This window comes from Castor canadensis, chromosome 13 (genome assembly GCF_047511655.1).
Source record: "Castor canadensis chromosome 13, mCasCan1.hap1v2, whole genome shotgun sequence".
In the NCBI taxonomy this organism is placed as follows: Eukaryota; Metazoa; Chordata; class Mammalia; order Rodentia; family Castoridae; genus Castor; species Castor canadensis.
In genome coordinates this window covers 23,600,348-23,622,152 of record NC_133398.1, presented here as the reverse complement: position 1 = coordinate 23,622,152, position 21,805 = coordinate 23,600,348, and the positions used below count along the sequence as shown (strand labels likewise).

General features: G+C 37.3%; 1 long non-coding RNA gene and 1 pseudogene across 1 annotated transcript in view; both read right to left on the bottom strand.

Moving 5' to 3' along the window:
• LOC141415387 (uncharacterized) overlaps nt 1-21,805 on the bottom strand; it is a 44,450-nt gene that overhangs the window by 11,739 nt on the left and 10,906 nt on the right. The window contains exons 2-3 of the long non-coding RNA XR_012440347.1: nt 11,023-11,129; nt 9,626-9,715 (exon numbers count right to left, since the gene is read on the bottom strand). This is a non-coding gene — a long non-coding RNA (uncharacterized lncRNA). The remainder of the gene's footprint in view (nt 1-9,625; nt 9,716-11,022; nt 11,130-21,805) is intronic.
• Nucleotides 4,819-4,915, bottom strand: LOC141415945 (U6 spliceosomal RNA; annotated as a pseudogene).

Genomic DNA, 21,805 nt, shown 5'->3' with positions numbered 1-21,805 from the left:
AGTACTGTCATAGTCTCTAGAAATACTGTTTCCATCTCTGTATTGTGTAAGAGATGTAATATCCCTAAACGTTAGCTATCATACACAGCTAATACTTTTTAAACAAACCTTTTGTCTATTTGGTTATAGAAAGAGACAATCTAATTTTAATTATTTTCAAATTACTAGTGAGGTTGCATTTTTCTTGTTCTTAGATCATTTATAGTTTTTATTTTGATAACTGCCTATAGCCCATTTTCCTATTGTGTTCATTTTTTTCCATCCAAGTATAACCAGGCTCAACCCTGCTTAGCTTCTGTGATCAGATGAGATCGGGAGCATTTAGGGTGTGTAGTCGTAGACTTGTGCTCATTTTCTAATTGAAATGTAAGACTTGTTTTTTAAAAAGCATATTACACTTTGGTCATGCTTTATACAAGAGGGAAAATACATTCATATTTTGCCTTAAAATCACATTTTCTTTTTCTTGTAAAAGCAGTAACTTACTTTTGAAAAGAAAAAATAATAAGCAATATATACAATAATAATAACTCACAATAATACTAAGCTATAATAAAAGAGAAAAGCAACATATGGTAATTATTAACACTGTAAAAAGTATTTTCTAGACTTTTTTAGGTAGGATAGAACAGATAGATAGATAGATAGATAGATAGATAGATAGATAGATAGATAGATAGATAGATAGAACAGATAGACAGATAGATAGATAGATGATAATTTTAAGCAACAATAAAATCATACTGTTATATTGCTTCAAACTTTGCTTTCATCATTTACTATATCTTAACCATCTTCCAGATCAACAAGTATTCCTATGCAACATCACTTTTAATGCTTGAATAATATTCTTCTATATGAGTTTCTCATAATTTGTATGACTAGTAGTCTATTCTTGAACATTTGATTTATTTCTCTTTTTCACTATAAAATGTAATGTTTTGATAATCCTCATTACAAAATTTTGTGGGTATTTTTCTTAAATGATTTCTTTAGGTAAAATTCCTAGAAATGAAATATGTGTATTGAAGGGTACCTGTACTTTTAATGCTTCCAATATATTGAAAATTGTCTTTCTGAATTATTTTGTCAATGTATTTACCTCTTCCAGCCATTTCTTTCAACCTCACCAATACTAAATATATTAACATTTTAATCATTGCTAATACAATAGCTTAAATTTTCAATTTTGTAGCTTACACTTACATTTCTTTAAATACTGATTATTAAACACTTTTCAATATTTTGGGGACAAATGACTTGTGGCTTGTCTCCTATTGTTATTTTTCTATTGGATGTACCTTTCTTATTGCTTTGTAAAAGCACTTTATATATTAAAGCATTAGATTTTGACATACATGTTTCAACCACTACTGTCATGTTAAATATATAATGTATGCACTGGAGTTCCATGTGTCTTTTAATATAAATTTTTATTAATCAAGAAAGAATGCTGAAATTTCACTCTACTCAAATTATTTTCCCTAATTGATATGTTAATACATGCAATTGTGTGAATTGATTTCCTAATACTGATACATCATTGTGTTCTAGGAATAAACTCTATTTGAGTGTGTCACATTAATTTTATATGTAACTTCCAAATTTTATTTATTAACGCTTATTTGCATCTATATTTGTAAGTTGGTAAAATTAAAGTTTATCATTTTTGTCTCTGTTAGAGTTTTGCATCAGCACTATTAAAACTTCATAAACTTAAGAGATTTTTCTGAATGATTTTAGTTATTGTTATGGCATGGCCATGATTTGATATGTCTCCCAAAGAGTCATGTGCTGGAAGCTTGGTCCCCAGTGTGGCAGTGTTGAGAAATAGTGAAACCTTTAAGAGGTGGCATTTAAAGAAAGTGATTCGATCCTTGGGAGCATCACCCTCATAAGAGATTAATGCTCATTTCCTGGAGTGAGTTATGTCTCACAAGAGGAGTTATTATAAAGTGAGGGCACCCCATCCAAGTGGCCCATTCTGCAAGCACCCAGCTCCCTTTCTTCTGGTCAATGGGCCAGGGCCAAGCTGTTTGAAGCCTTTATCTATGAGTTGTGAGTGAACGAAATCTCCTTATAAAGCAGTCAGCCTCAGGCATTTGGTTAACAAAAGAAAATAGACTAATCTGTCTAGTATGTATTAAAATAATTGTTTATTTGTAGAAGCAATATGAGGCTTATATAAAGTTCCTAAGAAGGCTACAAATGGAAAAACAAAAGTTCCCTTCCTCCAGTTCATCTCTGGTCGCAGCCTAAGTGCTAATCAATTACCATTTCTAGTTTTAGTTCTTCAGTAATTGTCCCTGCAATTCTAACATACACATGCTTCTCTCTAAATTGATCAAATTTAAAAGATATGAATCTGTAATCCAAGCTACTCAGGAGGTGGATGCAGGAGTATGAATTTGAGGCCAATCTAGGCAAAGGTAGTATCAAGACCCTGTCTCAAAAACAAAATAAAAACAAAAGGGCTGGGGGCATAGATCAGTTGGTAGAGGGCTTGCCTGGCATGCACAAGCCCTGGATTCAATTCCCAGCACCATCAAAAGGAAAAAAAAAGAAGAAAAAGGTATGTATCATCTCCCTTTATAAAAAGGGAGTTTAGAGCACTTTTATTCAAACCCCCTACTCATTTCCTGAGATATCAGTTAACTTCTGATTATCAGTTATATTGTTTATCATAACTTTCATAAGTATATATGTAAACGCAGGTTACCCATTGATTCTGGGCTGTGTAAGATAAGTTTAGAGCTTCCAAATATTCCTCCATCACTTCTTCTATTCTCAACATTAGTCAGCTATCTACCTATTTGTATACTGTCAGGATCTATTAACCTTTGCATATTTTTCTTTAACAAATTAAGATTTGAGTGTTTTGACACTAGGTTGATTCTAAGCATGATAAGAATCAAAAGAAGAAACCTATAATTATGTGATCATATAAATATTTATCCATTTTGCTAAACAAATAATGTTATTTTTATTACTTATTTTATTATCATTATTATTATTATTATTATTATTATTAATTAGTAGTAGTAGTAGTAGTTGGGGGTTAAACTCAGGGCCTTGTGCTTGTAGGCAGGTTGAGGTACTAGGGCATGAACTCTTTGCCTTCACCTTGAGCCACTCCACCAGCCCTATTTTTGTGAAAGTTTTTTTAAGATAGTGTCTCACGAACTATTTGCCCATGCTGGCTTCCTGATCTCTGCCTCCTGAGTAGCTAGGATTACAGGTGTGAGCCACTGGCACCCAGCTAATATATTTCTTTTTGCAAATAATTTTATTTGCATATAATAGTTGTACAGGAAGATACATTGTGATATTTACAAATGTCCTTACAATATATCTTAGTTGGATTTAACCCCTCCATCCTTCTCCTTCTTCCCCTATCCCCACTTCTTAGAACAATTTCAAGAGGTTTCATTCTTCTATTTTCATATATGGATACAAAATACTCCCACCACGTCCACCTTTATCCCTCCTTTCCTTGTGCCCTCCTCTCTCCCACTGGCATCCATCCCCAGAAAAAGACTTACTTTTCCCTCCTGTCCTTTTTTTTTTTTCATTCTTCTATTTTCTTTCTTTCTTTATGGATTATTGTTGCTTTGGAGGTATACTGTGACATTTATAAAAGTTCTTACATTATATCATAGCTGAATTCACTCCCTCCATCATCCTCTTTTACCCCTCTTCCCCCAATTCCTGGAATAGTTTCAACAGGTTAAGTGTATATTGATGGTGCAAGGGGGTTTCACCTTGGTACTTCAAGTCTATATGTATTGTGCTTTAGTCAAATTAACCTTCTCCTCTCCCTGTCATTTACTCATTCTCTATCACCATGCTCCCCTAATATTCAACAGCTTACTGTATATGTAGTGCATTATATTATATTCATATATATATATATATATATATGTTGTTTCAATATTTTTCATTCTCTAACATTTCCCTTATCTCTCCTGCCTCCTGTAGCCCTCTCAGATGGACTCACTAATACAATTTTGTTCTCTCTCTGATCCCATAATAACCAGAATATACAGAGAACTCAAAAAACCTTTCAAAGAATCAAAAACCCACTGGATAAATGAGCAAATGAACTGAACACACAGTTCTCAAAAGAAGAAGTACAAATGACCAATAAACATATGAAGAGCTGCTCAACATCCTTGAGCAAATCAAAATCAAATCAAATGCAAATCAAAACTACATTGAGATTACACCTCACCCCAGCCAGAATGGCTATCACAACACAAACAAACCAAATGCTGATGAGAATGCTGGGAAAAAGAAACACTTCTACACTGTTGGTAGTAATGTAAATTAGTGCAACTGCTATGGAAAGCAACATGCAGGTCCCTCAAAAAACTAAAAATAGACCTACTGTATGATCCTGTGGTACCACTCCTAGGTATATATCTGAAAGAATGTACTCCAGGATATGATAAAGTCACTTGCATACCCACGTTTATTGCAACACTATTTACAATAGCCAAGCTTTGGAAGCAGCCCAGATGTCCAATAACTGATGAATGCGTTAAGAAAATGTGATATACACACTCACACACACACACACACACACACACACACACACACAGAGTGAGAGAAAGAGAGAGAGAGAAAGTTTTATTCACCCATAAAGAAGAATGAAATTATGTTGTTTGCAGGTAAATGGATGGATCTGGAGAACTTCATGTTAAACAAAGTAAGCCAGGATCAAAAAATCAAAGACTATATATTTTCCTCATATGTGGAATCTAGACCTATAAGTTAATGTGATCATATACTTCTATATATATTGATTCTTTTTTTAAAAAAACTATAAAATGATTCACAAACTTGCCTGTCATTCTTGCACAGGGGCCATGCTAACCTCATTCCAGTTTTAATATATGATTCTCTTCATTGTTTCTATCTTATGGGTAGAATGGCATTGTAAATGTCATGGAATTTTTACATTATCTTCTGTTCCTTGCATTGCTTTTTTTTTTTCCTTCTCTTTCTTCTGCCTCCCTTCTTTTCCTGCTTTCATTTTCCACACATCTAGTGAACTTTGGCTTACCATATGTAATTACAAATGAAGAGCTGCTTTGATTGACATCTATAGCAAAAGTGGGGTTCCTTTGCAGTTTTGTTGGTATACCCAGCATGCCTCTTCTCAACTGACTGGCTGCCCGTGGATCGTGCCCATGTGGTCAATGGCGATGGTATAGGCAGAACCCTCCTACCAAACTGCCAAAGTGATGGAAAACTCTACCTTGAGGATGTGAATCTTTAGTATATTTTATGCCCAAAGGGAGCTATTATGCCCTCACTGTTCCCATTCTCCAAGACAGTCTGATATTGCCTCCATATTCTATGCTGTCCTCCCCACCTAGATTCAACATCCATACAAAAGACCCTTCTCAGGCAAATCTTCTAATCTTTATTGAGAGCACAGTTTGTGGTCTCCAGTCCTTTGTCCTCCTGTTTACCAGTCCTCTAGTTGACCCTCTTGATTGGCAATTCCTGCTGCCTATATCCCCTGGCTTAGAGAATACGGCCTTTATACTTGTGAAATCATTTCTCACCTCTACTGACACCTGGCTTGTGGATACTGCACCCACAGTCCGTTTCCTGTGCTCTACATTGTCAGTGGATAACAGCATTAAGATAGTTTCTGCTTTCCAACTAGTATAGTATAGTATGGTATGGTATGGTATGGTATGGTATGGCATGGCATGGCATAATATAGGGGTTGGTTTTTGTTCCTGTATAATTACTATCATTCCAATAAGTTATTGGGAGGAAAGGAAAGATTCAGTCCACTCTCTTGATCAAGAAGTCTCTTTAGAGCAGTTGAAGCAGCTTAGGAATTACTTGTTCATCCTCTTTAGTCTTCGTTGTTGGTTCCTTCTTTCCTTCCTCTTTCTCTCACTGCTTAAAGTTGGTACATCCCGTAGCTCATTCCTTGCATGACTTTTCTTTTATCTGTACTCACCCCCAGTGATCTCATCTGGTATAATTATCACCTATGTGCTGAAGCTTTTATTTCACCTCAAACATCTCTACCTACCTATTGTGGGTGAGAACTTCAAATTCTCCCCTCCTCCTGCCTCCGCACACAGGGCCAGGCTCTGCTCTGTTTCTGTGCTTGATCCAGAAGCAAAGTTGAAGACTGTTTCTTCAGCTTGGTGGTGCTTTCCATGCAGGAAGTTTGAGGGCCTCTTCAAGTGGATGGATATTGCAGTGTCCTGGGGCTGCTGATTTGTGCACTTATTCTCAAGAGTGAGATTGTATCTATATCAACAATTTCCATTACCCTCACCATTCCCATTACAGTTGGCAAAAATCCCCAGCTGCAAATGGGTTGCATTTACCCATTAACTCTCCCTGACTTGTGGCATGCTTGTTTTTGTCTATGTGTCACTCTATGAGTATTTGGGAGGGAAGAACTTGATATTGTGTTCATTCCACCATTTTAACCAAAGTTGTCCTTATTGTGAGGAAGATGTAACCCTGTTCTTGTATATTCAAGTCTTTATAGCAAGAGTATTTCAAGTTGCTACATCATCATGGAAATCATGCACTACTCACTTGTGACCTTTGGTACTAAGTCATTAAGGTCAAAATCTACATCAATAGGAAAGACCCAGAGGTGTGACAGTCTGAATAAAAATCAGAAGACTTTACCAAAACATTTCTTATTATTGTAAACAAAGACATACATGTATCCGGATGTTTGTCTTGCCTTCTGAAAGATATGTCGTTAATATAAGAAAAGTGAAAGAAAATAACTAAATGACTTCTAAACATTTGTATGTCTTCCTTACAGGACTTCTCTTAATTAAAAACTTCTAAGAGATGCAACAAGGATAGTTTTTCTTACAAACTACGTCTTCATACCTATAATTATGCAACTGGCCAACTCTAGAAAGTATACACCATACTTAGAAATTTTGCCTTTAAGAAGGGGAACCACCTGCACCAAGGTTATGTCAGAAAGATGTTAACCACAGAAAAGACCAGACTTAGGTATACACTATCATTTTCTGGGGTGTGTTCTTGACTATTTTAGAGCTGTGATTAAAATTAGAAGTGTTGACATGACACTGTTTTCTGAATTTTTTAAAGCAATCACAGTTAGTATGTTACTCTTTCTTATTTCAATTAATGCTTTACTCAAGTATGGATTAAACACGATTTAAGGTCAACTCCACTTTTGCTTCTTGACTTTTTAAATTATCACACTGAATTATGTTTAGGGATCATAAGAAAGTACATGAGTGTCATGTATTCATTTTATCTTCACTCATTTAAGTTGCTTTGTGACTCAGAAATCACCTTCTCAGGAGATTCAGGATCATTCTATTCACACTGCTCTGTTCAGGTTTCTTTGACAAAGGAACCACCCTGACTTCTGCCCACTCCCCAAGCTGCTCTCAGAAGTGATATATCAATGAGTAATAAAGTAACCAAAGATGAGAGAAGGAATGGCAGAGGAGTGAGCCTAAGAGGGCAAAGACCGACAAGTAAATTCCATTTCTAACAAGAAGGCAAAGACCAAGACATGACTTAGCAAGCATAGTATTTCAGATAATTTAAAATAATAAGCTTCTGCTATTTTAGGGAAAACAACTTTATCCACGTTCCTATAGCTGACAAACTCAATGTCCAATCATGAGATCAGTTTTGCAAAGGAATGTGAAAGCATAAATTTAGCTAAAGACTTCTTGTTAAATCCCTGGTTATTAATATTGGGTTTTCCAATGTCTTATCAATTTTTGGATTTTGACCTTTTGTGAATTGTCATGTGTATTCTACCATTTCTCTTCTGACTCCCATATCTTTTCAAGTCTATTTTTAAAATTTCTCTTACAGGAAAATGCATGTTCTGGGTATCACTTCATATTCATGATCTTTAACTCCCATTGTTTTAGTTTTATATCATTTTCTTCTGAGGCAAAGTAAATTTCTTAATCAGGTTTCTAATTCATTATGTCTCTTATCTAGTGGATTCCAGTTGCCTTTAACTGTTTCCATTGTATTATTCTAATTCTAGTTTCTTTTAAGAGGTAATATATTTATTTGGGTCATCACTGAAAAGTTATACAAATCTATTCAGCAGACTTGTTCCAGGGAGATGAAGTAGATATGCTTTTCCTTCTTCCTCCCCTAAAGACAACAAAAGCTCTGAACATCATATATAAAACAAAAACAAGAAGGCAGATTGTCTAGGAAAAAGACCCAAGGAATGACACACTGGTGAGTTCTCTAGGTTTCTTTTTGTGTTAAATACCTCAGATGTGGAGCTGGCAACACAGAAAGGTCAATGGGCATGTACCAAAAAAGCCCCAATAGAAGCCTGCTATCTTTAGCTAAAGGACCACAAAAAGGGCAACCTAGCAAGTCAGAAAATTTTTAGACAAAAATTGCTGCTCTCTAGCCAAAAACCATGAAGAGGGAAGGGAGTGGGGAGGGGGGTGGGGAGGCAATCCACTCCTCCACCACCCACACTAGCAAAGCTCTAATCAGGAGCCTTAGACTTCTCCCCAGTTGGGCTGTAATGAGGGGCTCAAACTCCACACAGCCAAGGTGTCAGAAAAGTCCTCTTTGGGAGATTGGACTTCCATTCCCTCCCCAGACACAAAATGTGTGGTGAGGAACTATTTCAGGCAATTGTATTCTAATCAGGAGAGGTTAAAGGAAGTAACGTCTATATTCCATGTGAACTGGTAACATATATATACATATCTGTATATAAAACATTATATATTATACATATATAATATAGAACCACCACTTCCAAAGCAATACAGAAGGATACACCTAAAAAACACTATATGTACATTAAAATCAAATTCTAAAAAATATTCATGTAACTCACAGAAAGATGGGAAAAACAGAGAAATAAAACAAAAAAAAGAACAAACAGAAAGCAGTGGACAAAATGGCAGCCTTAAGCCCTAACCTGGTAATAGTAATTATTTCAGGACTTTAAATGCTGAAGTAGACCTCGGGTTCAAGATGCAGTGAGAGCACATGTGCTTGCTCTGCCACCTGGGGTCTCAATGAACTAGAGATCTGAACAAATTTCTGTAAGATGGAAAACAGATGGGAGTCCTGCTGACAAACAGCAGAGCACAGGAAATGAAACGGGTACAGTCAAGGTGGAAAACATTCACTTGAGATGCTAGAGGGTGTAGGAGGGGTCCTTAGGTCTTATAGATGGTGATCTTTCTGTTGCCAGTATCTGGGCCATATCAGTACATTTTTTGATCATCACTCCCCAAATCCAAACTTCTTTCAGTTTCTGTCCTTGAAACCATCCAATAACTTTTGATTCATTCATTTGACCAATACTACTTATTAGCTACTAAATTCTAAGCACTGTCAGATTCTGGGGAAATGTTAATGAAAAGAATATACAAGGATTCTTATTTGGTAAAGTTTCAATTCTAATGGAGAACAAACAAAAAGCATGAATACAAAATAAAGCAATGAATACCATAAAGATGTAATCAAACAAATTAGTGCATATCTTGCCTCCTGCTTAACACAAATAAATTTATTAGTAATCACACTACTGCAATAAACCAAGGGCTGTTGATATTTCACTTACTCCAAGTGACAGCATACTCACTGCCATCAGTGACTGATCCAACTCCAGAATCTCATCCTTAGAGGATGCTTCCTAGGACCATTCCTGGGATGCCGTTTTAGGTCTGGTTACCTAGAAGCCAAGGGTAAGATGAGGATTTCTGTGCAAGTGATTGATAAATGTAGTGATCTTAAAGAAACAAATCAGGGAGGGAGGCATGCTTGTAGTGAAGGAACCAGGTAAAAGTGTGCTTTCAGTTGAAGTGTAACCTCAACTTGGTCTCTCAGACCAAGTCTAGAGTACGACTTGCATCCAGAGGTTGTCCTGCCCAGAGGCAATGAACACTGAAGAGTTAGTTACACTTCTGCTTTGGTTGAGTCTTAGATGTGAGCCCCTAGGTGAGGTGAAAGAGGTAGGGGAGGCAGGTCACACCTCAGGCATCTCAACATAGGACAGCTCCTGTCATTCAAGGCCAATCTTCTACAAAAGGGAATGGGTGTAAGCTATTAGCAGCCAAAACCTGCAGCAGCTGAGGGATGGGATTCCAGGCCTGGGCAAGAGGCTCTGGGAAGGACCGCAAAGCATCTGGTATACCACTCTTGTCTTCAGCTTTGATGTTCTGGCTGAGTGAATTCTAAAGAATTATACTGCAGGAAGGTCTTTCCCACCTGCTTCCTAGACAGCCTTCTTTCATGTGCCATAAATCCAAATCACCTACTTCTATCCTGCTAAAAAAAATCCTCAAGCTTTCCAACATCTTCATTATACCCTTCTGTAGTTCCAATTGCTGGTCCAATGTTCTCTCTTTCCAGGGGTTTTGATTGATCCCATTGGAAATTGGAACAGGCAAAGAAGATAAAGGATTAAATATACTGAAGTCACCATCTTAAATTCAAAGTCTTGAGTTTCTTGGCTCCCAACCTTTTGATTTAGAAAGATTCCTTGTTATCTGTCTTATTTTAATAGATGAAGTCATCTTGTTAAAGAACAGTGACACAGTAGCCTTGTATGTAGAAGACCTCTTTTAACACAGCTAGCAGAGCATAAATTGTGCTAACAAAATTGCTTTTTTTGTCTGGTCCAGTTCCCTGCCTTATTTTCTTGTTGGAGAAGCAGATGAACTTCAGAGAAAGGAGCAATTTTTGCAAACTTTGGCTACAAAAGGAATGAGATGGTGGTAACTTCCTATTTCACCTTCCTCCCCCTACTCCATTCAACAATAGTACATATTTAGCCCATTAAGCCTTTGTTATAAGAAAGTTAGAAGTAATGAAATGTGTGGATTTCTCCAAGGCTTTTGGAGTCCTCAAAGGGTAACAAATGTTCATAACAGACATGGAAAGATGATGGAGGAGAAGAAGAAGGAAGAAGAAGAAGAGGAGGAGGAAAAGCACGAAGAGGCAATCTTCTATCCCTGTAGTATTTACAAAATACAGTACCTTCCTTATTTCTCTCATGGTTGCAATCTGTATTCTCAGCATTTAAAAAGAAATTGATGTTTGTCTCCAACTCTGAAGAACATTCTGGAGGGTTATGCCTCTACATGCTGGAAATGAAAAAGGGGAAGTGTCCCAGTTAGAGATTGGTAAACCATAAGTCTTTCTGTTGTCAAGAATTTTACATTTTTCCTCACACTTGGGAAAGTTCTCAAAGCATATTTGATGATATTTCATAAATATCACAAAAGGTTTTACTCAGCAAGGAAAACACCAAGCTTGGCATTACATAATGTAATTTAAAAACAGGCACCAATGAATTTCACTTGTTATGAAGACACCCTTCAGAGTCTCAGGAGTAACCTGAGGCTTCAGCAAGAGGGGTCCTAACTTGAGCACTAGAATTAAGAAGATTTTACTCAGGTCTTTCCCCAGCCAGGATCTTCCCCGTGGGATAAAATACCCAAGGAAACAAGAGGACATGTCTACCTGGTGTCTATATCCTTTCTTTTAAATGATGTTACGATGTCAGGAACCCCAGAACCCCAGCTCGGCAAAGGCTCTTTTCTGAGCAGACTCTACAGCAGGTGTGCACGCTGAGATTAGGGATTGGCCAAAGGGCAACTGTTATGAAGAAAATGAACATGAATGTGCATAGAAGACCCTACATATGTTGGGCAGAACCAGGGATGGGAAAAAAAATGAGAAGGACTGTGGTCCAGAGCCCAGCTCTTCCCCATCATCATATTCTAGCAAAGAACTCTCAAGAGTCCTAGAATTAAACACACACATGCATGCGTGCACACACACATAATTATAAATATGTTTAATAGTTCACATAATAATTTAGTTCCTATGTGGCATTCACTATTCTGAGCACTGTATATATAAGGTCACTTACTTTTCACAACCTTATGGGATATATGCTGATAAGGAAGTTAAATAACCTGCACCAGGCCATATAGTAAGTAGGGCCCAAGATTCGATCCTATCCAACCTGGTTCCAAAATCTGCATTTCTAACCACATCACCATTCAAATCCAATTTTGCATCCCTCTGTGAATTTCCACCCTGGATAAATTTGACCTGCATCAGAATTTTCTGTGGAATTTATTTTTTAGAAGAATCAAGATTTTATTTTTATTGGAGAAAACACTTGCTTAATTGTAACAACAGGGTAGATCAGGTGCTATAGAATAGTTTGGTTCAAGAGCATATAGCAAAGGGAACTTGACCCAGGCCACAGAGTCAGGGAAGTCATTCTGAGAAAGATGATTCCTAAAATAAGTCTTAAAAGTATAGGACCAAGATAGACAAGCAAATGAGGTAGAGAAATATTCTATTCCAGCCTCCCATAGTAGAATAAACAAAAACAAATGGGAACAGGGCCTTCCCTCATGAGCATCTCACTGCCAAAACTCTCTCAAAACAGGAGTAAGGGGAAAGTGAAGAGCTCAGAGCTGAGCTGTCTAAGATCATGGCATCAATCCAAAAAGACCTCTCTGAAACTTTATTCTGAGGCAATGAGAAAGTGTTATCACTCTGAAAATATAGATCTTTTGAGTATTCAAAAATAGAAAAGCAGGAAGTTAGTAATGCATAATTTTATGAGCAAGAAAAAATCCTCAAAGATGACAAAATCAGTAGTTGGCACAATCACGATCCCTTGATTCAAAGCACAAACGCATTTTCATTTTTATAAGTCTCTTTGGGAGACATTCTAAACTGTATCAGAGTGGATAATGCAAAAGACCTTGGGTCTTAGCCGAGCACACTTTTTAAGAAGGACAGTCTAGGTTTCAGCTAACACTAGCCACCGCTGAGCTGCCCATTGTTCAAGTCTATGAAATCACTTGGTGTTTGGAACCTCAGCCATTTCTGTACCACATTTGGCCTATTAAATCACCATAGAGTCCTATTAGGAACTCAGGTGCCTACATTTCAGTCTCTTTAGTTGTTCAGAGGATCCATTCACCCTTGGAGTCTTGCCATAGCAACAGAGACACCCAGAGTATTTCATCACCACTAGAACCCAGAAACCTCTGTCTTCTTCTCACCCTCAGGAAACTTCTCTATTTCTTGCTACTTTCTTACCTACAATTAAAAAAAAGGGTACTTTCCTTTCTCTACCCTTTCTTCTGGATATTCAGCATAATCTCTCCAATTTTTTCAGACTTCCCTAAGTTCCTGGAAGAAAGCTTGGCTTTTGGCACTGCCACAACTTCTGGAGCAAAAGAAACAAAAACCTTAAACCTAGGAACAGGTTCCAGAGAGAAAATCATCTGAAATTTCTCTAAGTTTCCAGTAGCGAAAGGAAACATAATATAATATCTCAACAGATGGTCATGTAGCATGTTCTCATCATTACGCATCTTGAGAGATTTTTAAAAAATTAATTAATTTTTTTGTGGTTCTGGGGTTTGAACTCAGGGCCTCACTCTTGCTTGGCAGGCGCTCTACCACTTGAGCCACTCCGCCAGCCCTCATTATGCATCTTGAATCATTATAAGGAGCGTGTTTTAAACTCCTTGTATGGTATCTGTATTCTGGGGGTGAACTTCAAACAGCAGAAACAGAATCTATCACTTTTAGGGCCCTGCTTAGTGAAGCAAATATAATACAAGATCATTAGCTTATGGCTGAAGGACAAAGAAGAAACATTTTGTCACTTGTCAAGGTAATCCCCCAAATACTTCAATACACCCAGAAGGCAGGATGTGTGACTTTCATGAAGCCAATAGTTCCTTAAAGGAAACTCAACTTTTGCCTGAGATTCAAAGGAGAGCTTGCCAGAATGAAGTGGCCTGGGTTAGCAAAGTTCTTCCAGCAAGAAAGAATGACAAAGCCCCCTGGCTCCCACAAAACAAACAAACAAACAAACAAACAAAAACTTACAAGAAAGGAAATTTGGGGTGGTATGCGAGCTCAGCACCAGGTGTAAAATTTGGGCCGGAAAGCTGGTTCTGTAGCTGCAAGAGGCTGAAGTGGGAAGCCCCTTGGGACCAGTGACTCAAGAAAAGGTTAGCTAGGCCAAACCCTTTCCAAAGCACAACTATGGGTTTGGACTACCAAAGACAGGACTGCAACAGTGGACAAGCATCCACACAGTTGACAGGTCTCCAACTATGACCCAGTTGAGGGCAGAGGCTGCAGCAGCAAAACTGATGGAGTGATTCCTCCTTCCAGTTCCCTGTATCTTCTAGAACACTGAAGCAAAGCTGGCCCCTTTTGGCTGGAGTCCTTGGACAACTGAGAGAATGCAAGAAGAAGAATGTGTAGGAGTTTGAATTAGTAAAAGGAAAATTGAGAAATATGAACGTACTTGTTTCCCAGGCTAGACAAATAGGTCATTTAATACAGACTATCAAGTCCCAGATATATTCACAGTCAGAGAGAGTACAGTAAATGCAGTTTTTTCTTGCCTCCTCTAGCAGTCTTACCTGCTGTGTAGAGAGGAAACCTACCTTTAGTTTGCCACTGTAAACTTGGTTCAGTAGCATTATTTAAATAGTCCCCTTAGAACTCAATCACTTCATACAAAATCCTGTGACACTCAGATTCTCAAATGGATGGGCCCATCCTTTGTCTTTCAGGATGGGATCTGAACAAGTGGTGAAGGATCCATCACCCAAACTCATGATAAAAAAGAAAGAGAATTCATGATGACATGCAGTGTCCCTGGATCCTTTCTGGTCCCTATGGCAGAAGATTTTTCTGTGTCTCTTTGACTGTGATCACTGAGGTATAATGACTGGTCACATACCAGTGTGTACAACCAGAGACCAGGTCCAAGCATTGTGACTTCATCCTAAAATCTCTAGCTCCTACTTTCAGACAAAAATAAAATAAAAATTATTCAATTGAAATAAAGTAGTTTAATTGGAAATAGCATAAACATTGAAAAATACTCAGGATGCAAGATTGCCCATGGCAGTATTACGATGCACATATGCATTCATCCCTAATGGTCTAACATGCTTTCTTTACTTCTTTCATAGATACTTGTTAATTGAAATTAACAGATTTCAAAACAACTCAAAATATTTTAAGTTATACAGATTGTAATTATATACCTTGCATGATTCAATGGTCAAATGAAATTCAATCCAGAGATAAATCTTAAATAAAGGAACATGCTATTATGACTGTGTCAAGATCCATTTACAACATTGTGCATATGTCAAGAAGTGTTTTTCATTTCTCTAAGCCAGAAAAGAGGGAGAAAGCCTCCCACCAAAACTTCAAGGAGAAAGATTGAAAGAATTGCTGGTCCTCCCTGAATCTTAAACTCACTGCTGGGGACAATTAAAATAGCATTTTGTGTTATTGGACAATCCCTGGCTACATACCTGCAGTGCAGGATAGGCAACTTGCCTGAAGCAGTTGTGAGCCTGAGATCTCACTCATTTTTGAGTACTCCATAGCATCACTGTGGTGCTCCCAAATCATGCCTTACTACTGTTGGCTCTCGTGTCAGTGTACCCAACACGATGTAAAAGAAGGATTGATCAGATTGGATGTTAAGCTCTCTTTGCTTTGTGGGACTGAAGTCATTTAAGGAAAGGAATGAGATCACTTACACTGCTCAAAGACTGACAGGCGCTCTGAGCTTCCCAATGTTCCCACCCACACTTCTCTGAGGTCAGCGAGGCACTACTTCTGCTTGGCAGCAGAAAAGCTACCCTCTCTTATTTCCCAATGTCCCCTTCTTTGCCAAGATAATCTTTCCCAGACAGGGGCATTCAGGAGGAATAGAAGTCTCCAGAAATGGGGAAGGGAGGAGGGAAATCACACAGAAAAGGCCCTGGCAGCACTCAGTGAAATGATTCAAGGTTTGGCTAGGAACCGGCTGCTGACACACACATAAGAAGACTAGGAGAGTGTGTGTTCCGAATAGTTTTCCAAAGCAAAGCAAACAAAAAATTAAAATTTTCAGGCTATGGGGAAGAATGCTAGTTGAAAGCATAAAGCAATTAATTTTCCATCCAAAATCACAATGGTAAATTCTCTAAGAACCAAAGTAACCAACACTATAAAACTTTACTTGCTTGGTTGGTAAAGGGAGAAAGCCTACTAATCACTGTACATTTTAAAAGAGAAGATGTTTCTTTCTCTAAATCCCCCTGAAGTGAGCAAACAAGGATAACTAGAAACAGTCTTTTGGAAAAAAATACTCAGAAATGAATGGGAAACATTTTAATGACTTCAGATTGTTATATCCAGTTACTTCCAATGTGCTTAAACTTAAATTATTATCACTTTAGTAAGTATCTTGTTTTATGTATTTGAAAGACCTCTCCCCATCCATGTTAATATTTAATATATCAGTTCATGGAAAGGTATGACATTAAAATCATATAAATAGGTTGGACACCAATTAATGAAGTTTATCATTTTTAGAAAAACAGCAGCATTGTCCCAGAAAGGATAGAAGAGCACAGCTTTTAACTCTACCTCCTGCTGCCAAGAAGAAGCTAAATATTGGTAAATAGAAAGTGATCACAGAAAAAAGCCTTTCTGATTAATGGGACAAGTCTTTCAGCAATCATCCAATTTACAAGATACTCTTTCCCTCATGTAAAACCAGAGAAGTTTCTAAACCCTCTCCCATCAGAGCTCCAGTAATTTTTATATGGCATTTTTCTTCTAGAACCATTAATATTATAGAACAGAGAGAACTCTGACCTCTCCACATTTCACAGATAGCAAAAAATAACCCCCCAAAAGGCAGGAAAGTGGGAAAAGATGTTGAAATCATATAGTTATAGCAAAAAGACTACAAATCAGGCAATTCTGTGAAATAATTTTGTCTTGTCTAAAACCAACAAGTAATTATCATGGGACTTTCCATAGGGCATATTGTTCAGGGAAGACCCACCTAGGAGTGATTACTCTAGGTTCAAGATCTCACCAATAACTTAGTAATAGCAACAGAGAACTAACAATGGGGTCACACATGGATATACATATATAGAAAGGGGTAGGAAGGAGCCTGTGATGATCCAGTTTACTGAATTTAAGTGCTACACTTTATTCCTTAGTTTGGGTTGACTCAGTATTTTATAAAATCCCAAGCTGAGTCATTTCAGTTATTAGCCAAGAAAACTGAAATGAGAGACGCAGCTGGCTTGTGTCCTTATTATTCTAGGGCAGAGAATGACAGACCCAAATCAGAATGAACAAGGACTAATTCTCTTTTGAGTAGACCCCACATTAATACAAATCTTCTTTGTCACACTTACCCTAAATACAGAGGCAGTTAGTAATTTATGTTGGGAATCAATGTATAATAGAAAAATTTTAAGGGTAACTTATCTCCATACTGAAGTAATAGTTTTAGGCATTTTATTTAGTTATAAATGCCAGGTATAACTTAATGCAAAGCCAGTAGGGAGAAATAAAAAGGGAAAGAAAAGTATCTCCTATGATCAAAATAGGACCATAAAGTAAAAAAGACTCAAAACAGTGACTCTTATCTGGGATACTTATCCATCTTGAACCCCCATCTAGACATGTGGTCACATCACCTAGCAACCCCTAACCATTTTGCTAAGTTTTTAAGCATGGAGACAATGGGTTTAGGGTACATCTATTACCCAAAACATGGCCAAAATGGGTCATAGCATTACTCAAAACATGGAGACAAAGTATTCTGGATGAGCTTGTTATTACCCAAAACATGAAAACAATGTGTAGCATTTAGGACATCCTTTTACCAAACATCCCCTTTTATTTTCTGTCTCTCTAATACCTAGCAGTCATATAGGGAGCCTAAACTCCAAGACCAATGACCATGTGAGCTCAAGGACATAGAAGAATGTATGCTAGGTAATAGAAGTCACGTTGTGTTAGAGAACCAAGTTCCACCACCACAATAGGTAAGAACACTAGGCCGATACAGATCAAAGAAGATAAAAAAGGAACACAGAGCAGAGATAAGAATTCAGGGAATGAGTTCTTCACACCTCTCATATCCTGGTTCAGATACTATTTTAAGGTCCTGCAATAGCTCTGCCCTTGGAGCATCACTAGTACTCCTGCCCTATTATAATAAACCCAATTCTTTTTCTTTAAGTCAACTCATGCTCCTTCCTGTTACTTGTGACTAAAGAATTTTTATTAACATAGCATATGCATATTATAAAGATTGCAAAGTTGTTCTCCAGAAAGCTCATGGATTCATTAACCCCACTATAGGATCCTTCACTCTTACTAACCCTGAATATTTCCATTCTTTCAAATCTTTACAAATTCACTGTTCTATTCCAATGGCTGGTGGACTCAGAAATAGATTTTGCATATTATAAATTTGCCACAGGAAGGATTGATGTCAGGAAGATATCTGGACTCAGGGAACAGGGGCTCCTATTGAAATAAATTTGGGTTATCTTCCATTGGGAAAATGATGAGATCATTCTGTGGCTAAATATGGAATAGTAAGCTCATGCTAACTCAAGGAATCTTTGAATGAATAGACAGAAGGGTGGGTCAGTGTGCATTGCCCTATCACTGTCAAAGAAGAATGGAATATTGTAGAAACACTTTAGGTTTCAAAGAAACTGTCCAACCCATAAGAATGCCCTCTTCTCATGACTCCACTGATGTTCAAAGCTGATCCATCAAAGAGATATTTGATCAATAACATTATATTAATTATAAATTCATATAAGGAGATAAGGCATAAGTATAAGAAAGGAAGAAATGATCATTTTGCAGATAAAACTGATTGCTCTGGTAATCCATGAGAAACTAAGTTATGAAAATTATTAACACATTAGGGAGTAACTGGTTAAAAAGAAACATGATAATTTAGCATATTCTAGATAAGATAACACTATATATACACTGTGGGTTATAACACTCAAAAATCACAAAAAGTTACAAAATATCAAATAACTAGCATAAAAATAAGTGTGTAAGATGTACATAAATAACAATAATGATAAAACATTCTAAATTATATTTATGAAAATAATGACTGTTTAAATGGAAAGATGTGTTTGGAGTTGGGACTATTAATACTATAAAATGTAACTTATCTCCTGAATTGAGCTAAAACTCAACCAAGATATATTTAGAACATGACAGAAGTGTTTATCTGGCAGAAAAGCCTCTGAGATTCGTAAAACTGGGTTGATAAGTTGAATAGGAGGGCACTTATCCAAACACATGTTAAAAGTTATCATAAAGTGACAGTGATCAAAGGAGTGTGACATGACAGTAGAATAAGTAAGAAAAACATCAATTAAAAATACTAAATATATGTATTATATACACATATATGTAAGTATTTGGCCTCTGATACAGGCTACATTTCAAATCAGTGGGGAGAATATAGATTAGTGATTTATACTCGGGAAAAATAAAGTTAGAAATATTACCTTTCTGTTACATTGAATTAGAAAAATCTATCTTTTTTTTCGCTAGTTTAAACAGAAAGGCATTTACAGCATGGTACTAAATGATTTACAGATTTGTTAAGAGACCTAGTAGGAAGTGGGGAGAGAGACTATAGCACTTCCAGGAATGACTTTCAAAGTCATAAGGCAATTCTGGGCTAGGAGAAATAGTGTCAAATTGCTAAGCTGCTTCTATTGTTGCCAGATCTGAAACCGTGCTGGCATGGATGCCATTTCACGCTCTCTCCACATTGTCCTTATTCAATCAACAAACCCAAATCACAACATCTGGGTGGTTGCACAGATATGTGGGCAATGCAAGTTTTAGCTTTCCAGTCTCTGCAGTGTAAGGAAGGGCATTAGAAGGAAGGAGAATAGGTGAGCAGACCAATTCACATGACCCCAAATCACCTCAGACAATTCACATAGAAAGCAGAATAAAATATAGATAAATTTAAGTCCTTAAGCTAATTTTTAATAGTGTAGGTATGAATATGCTACATATTACATTAAAAAGCTGTCAGTAAGAGTTGTTTAAGTTAATATTAGTACATTGACTGGACTGTCGTGCACCTACTAAAATGATTAGAGGATATAAAAATATGTTCATCTACAAACCCCTGAAGAGATCGAGGAAGACTACAGAAGGTGGAGAGATCTCCTGTGCTCATGGATTGGTAGAATCAACATAATAAAAATGGCTATACTACCAAAAGCAATCTACATGTTTAAAGCAATTCCCATCAAAATCCTAATGACATTCATCACAGAGATTGAAAAATCTACCCTAAAGTTCATTTGGAAACATAAGACACTGCAAATAGCCAAGGCAATACTCAGCAAAAAGAGCAATGCTGGAGGTATCACAATACCCAAATTCAAACAATAGTACAAAGCAATAGCAATAAAAACAGCATGGTACTGGCACAAAAACAGACATGAAGACCAGTGGAACAGAATAGAGGACCCAGATATGAATCCACACAGCTATGCCCACCTTATTTTTGACAAAGTTGCCAAAAACATATGATGGAGAATAGACAGCCTCTGTAAAAAATGTTGCTGGAAAAGTGATTATCTGCCTGCAAAAAACTGAAACTAGATCCTTGTTTATCACCCTGTACTAGTGTCAACTCAAAATGGGCATGTGAACTAAACAGAACTTTCTCAAAAGAAGAAATTCAAATGGCCAGAAAACACATGAAAAAATGCTCACCATCTCTAGCAATAAAGGAAATGCAAATTAAAACCACACTAAGATTCCACCTCACCCCTGTTAGAATAGCTATCATCAAAAACACCATCAACAACAGGTGTTGGCGAGGATGCGGGGGAAAAAGGAACCCTCTTACACTGTTGGTGGGAATGTAGACTAGTACAACCACTCTGGAAAAAAATTTGGAGGCTACTTAAAAAGCTGGACATCAATCTACCATTTGATCCAGCAATACCACTCTTGGGGATATACCCAAAAGACTGTTACTCCAGAGGCACCTGCACATCCATGTTTATTGCGGCACTATTCACAATAGTCAAGTTATGGAAACAGCCAAGATGCCCCAGCACTGACAAATGGATTAAGAAAATGTGGTATCTATACACAATGGAATTTTATGCAGCCATGAAGAAGAACGAAATGTTATCATTCGCTGGTAAATGGATGGAATTGGAGAACATCATTCTGAGTGAGGTTAGCCTGGCCCAAAAGACCAAAAATCATATGTTCTCCCTCATATGTGGACATTAGATCAAGGGCAAACACAACAAGGGGATTGGACTATGAGCACATGATAAAAGCGAGAGCACACAAGGGAGGGGTGAGGATAGGTAAGACACCTAAAAAACTAGCTAGCATTTGTTGCTCTTAATGCAGAGAAACTAAAGCAGATACCTTAAAGCAACTGAGGCCAATAGGAAAAGGGGACCAGGAACTAGAGAAAAGGTTAGATCAAAAAGAATTAACCTAGAAGGTAACACCCACGCACAGGAAATCAATGTGAGTCAATGCCCTGTATAGCTATCCTTATCTCAACCAGCAAAACCCCTTGTTCCTTCCTATTATTGCTTATACTCTCTCTACAACAAAATTAGAGATAAGGGCAAAATAGTTTCTGCTGGGTATTGAGGGGGGGGAGCGGGAGAGGGTGGAGTGGGTGGTAAGGGAGGGGGTGGGGGCAGGGGGGAGAAATGAACCAAGCCTTGTATGCACATATGAATAATAAAAGAAAAAAAAATGGATCAAGGACCTTAATATCAGACCCAAAACTCTGAAGTTAGTACAGAAAAGAGCAGGAAATACTCTGGAAGCAAGGTATAGGCAAGGACTTCCTTAATAGAACCCCAGCAGTTCATCAACTAAGAGAAAGGATGGACAAATATGACTTCAT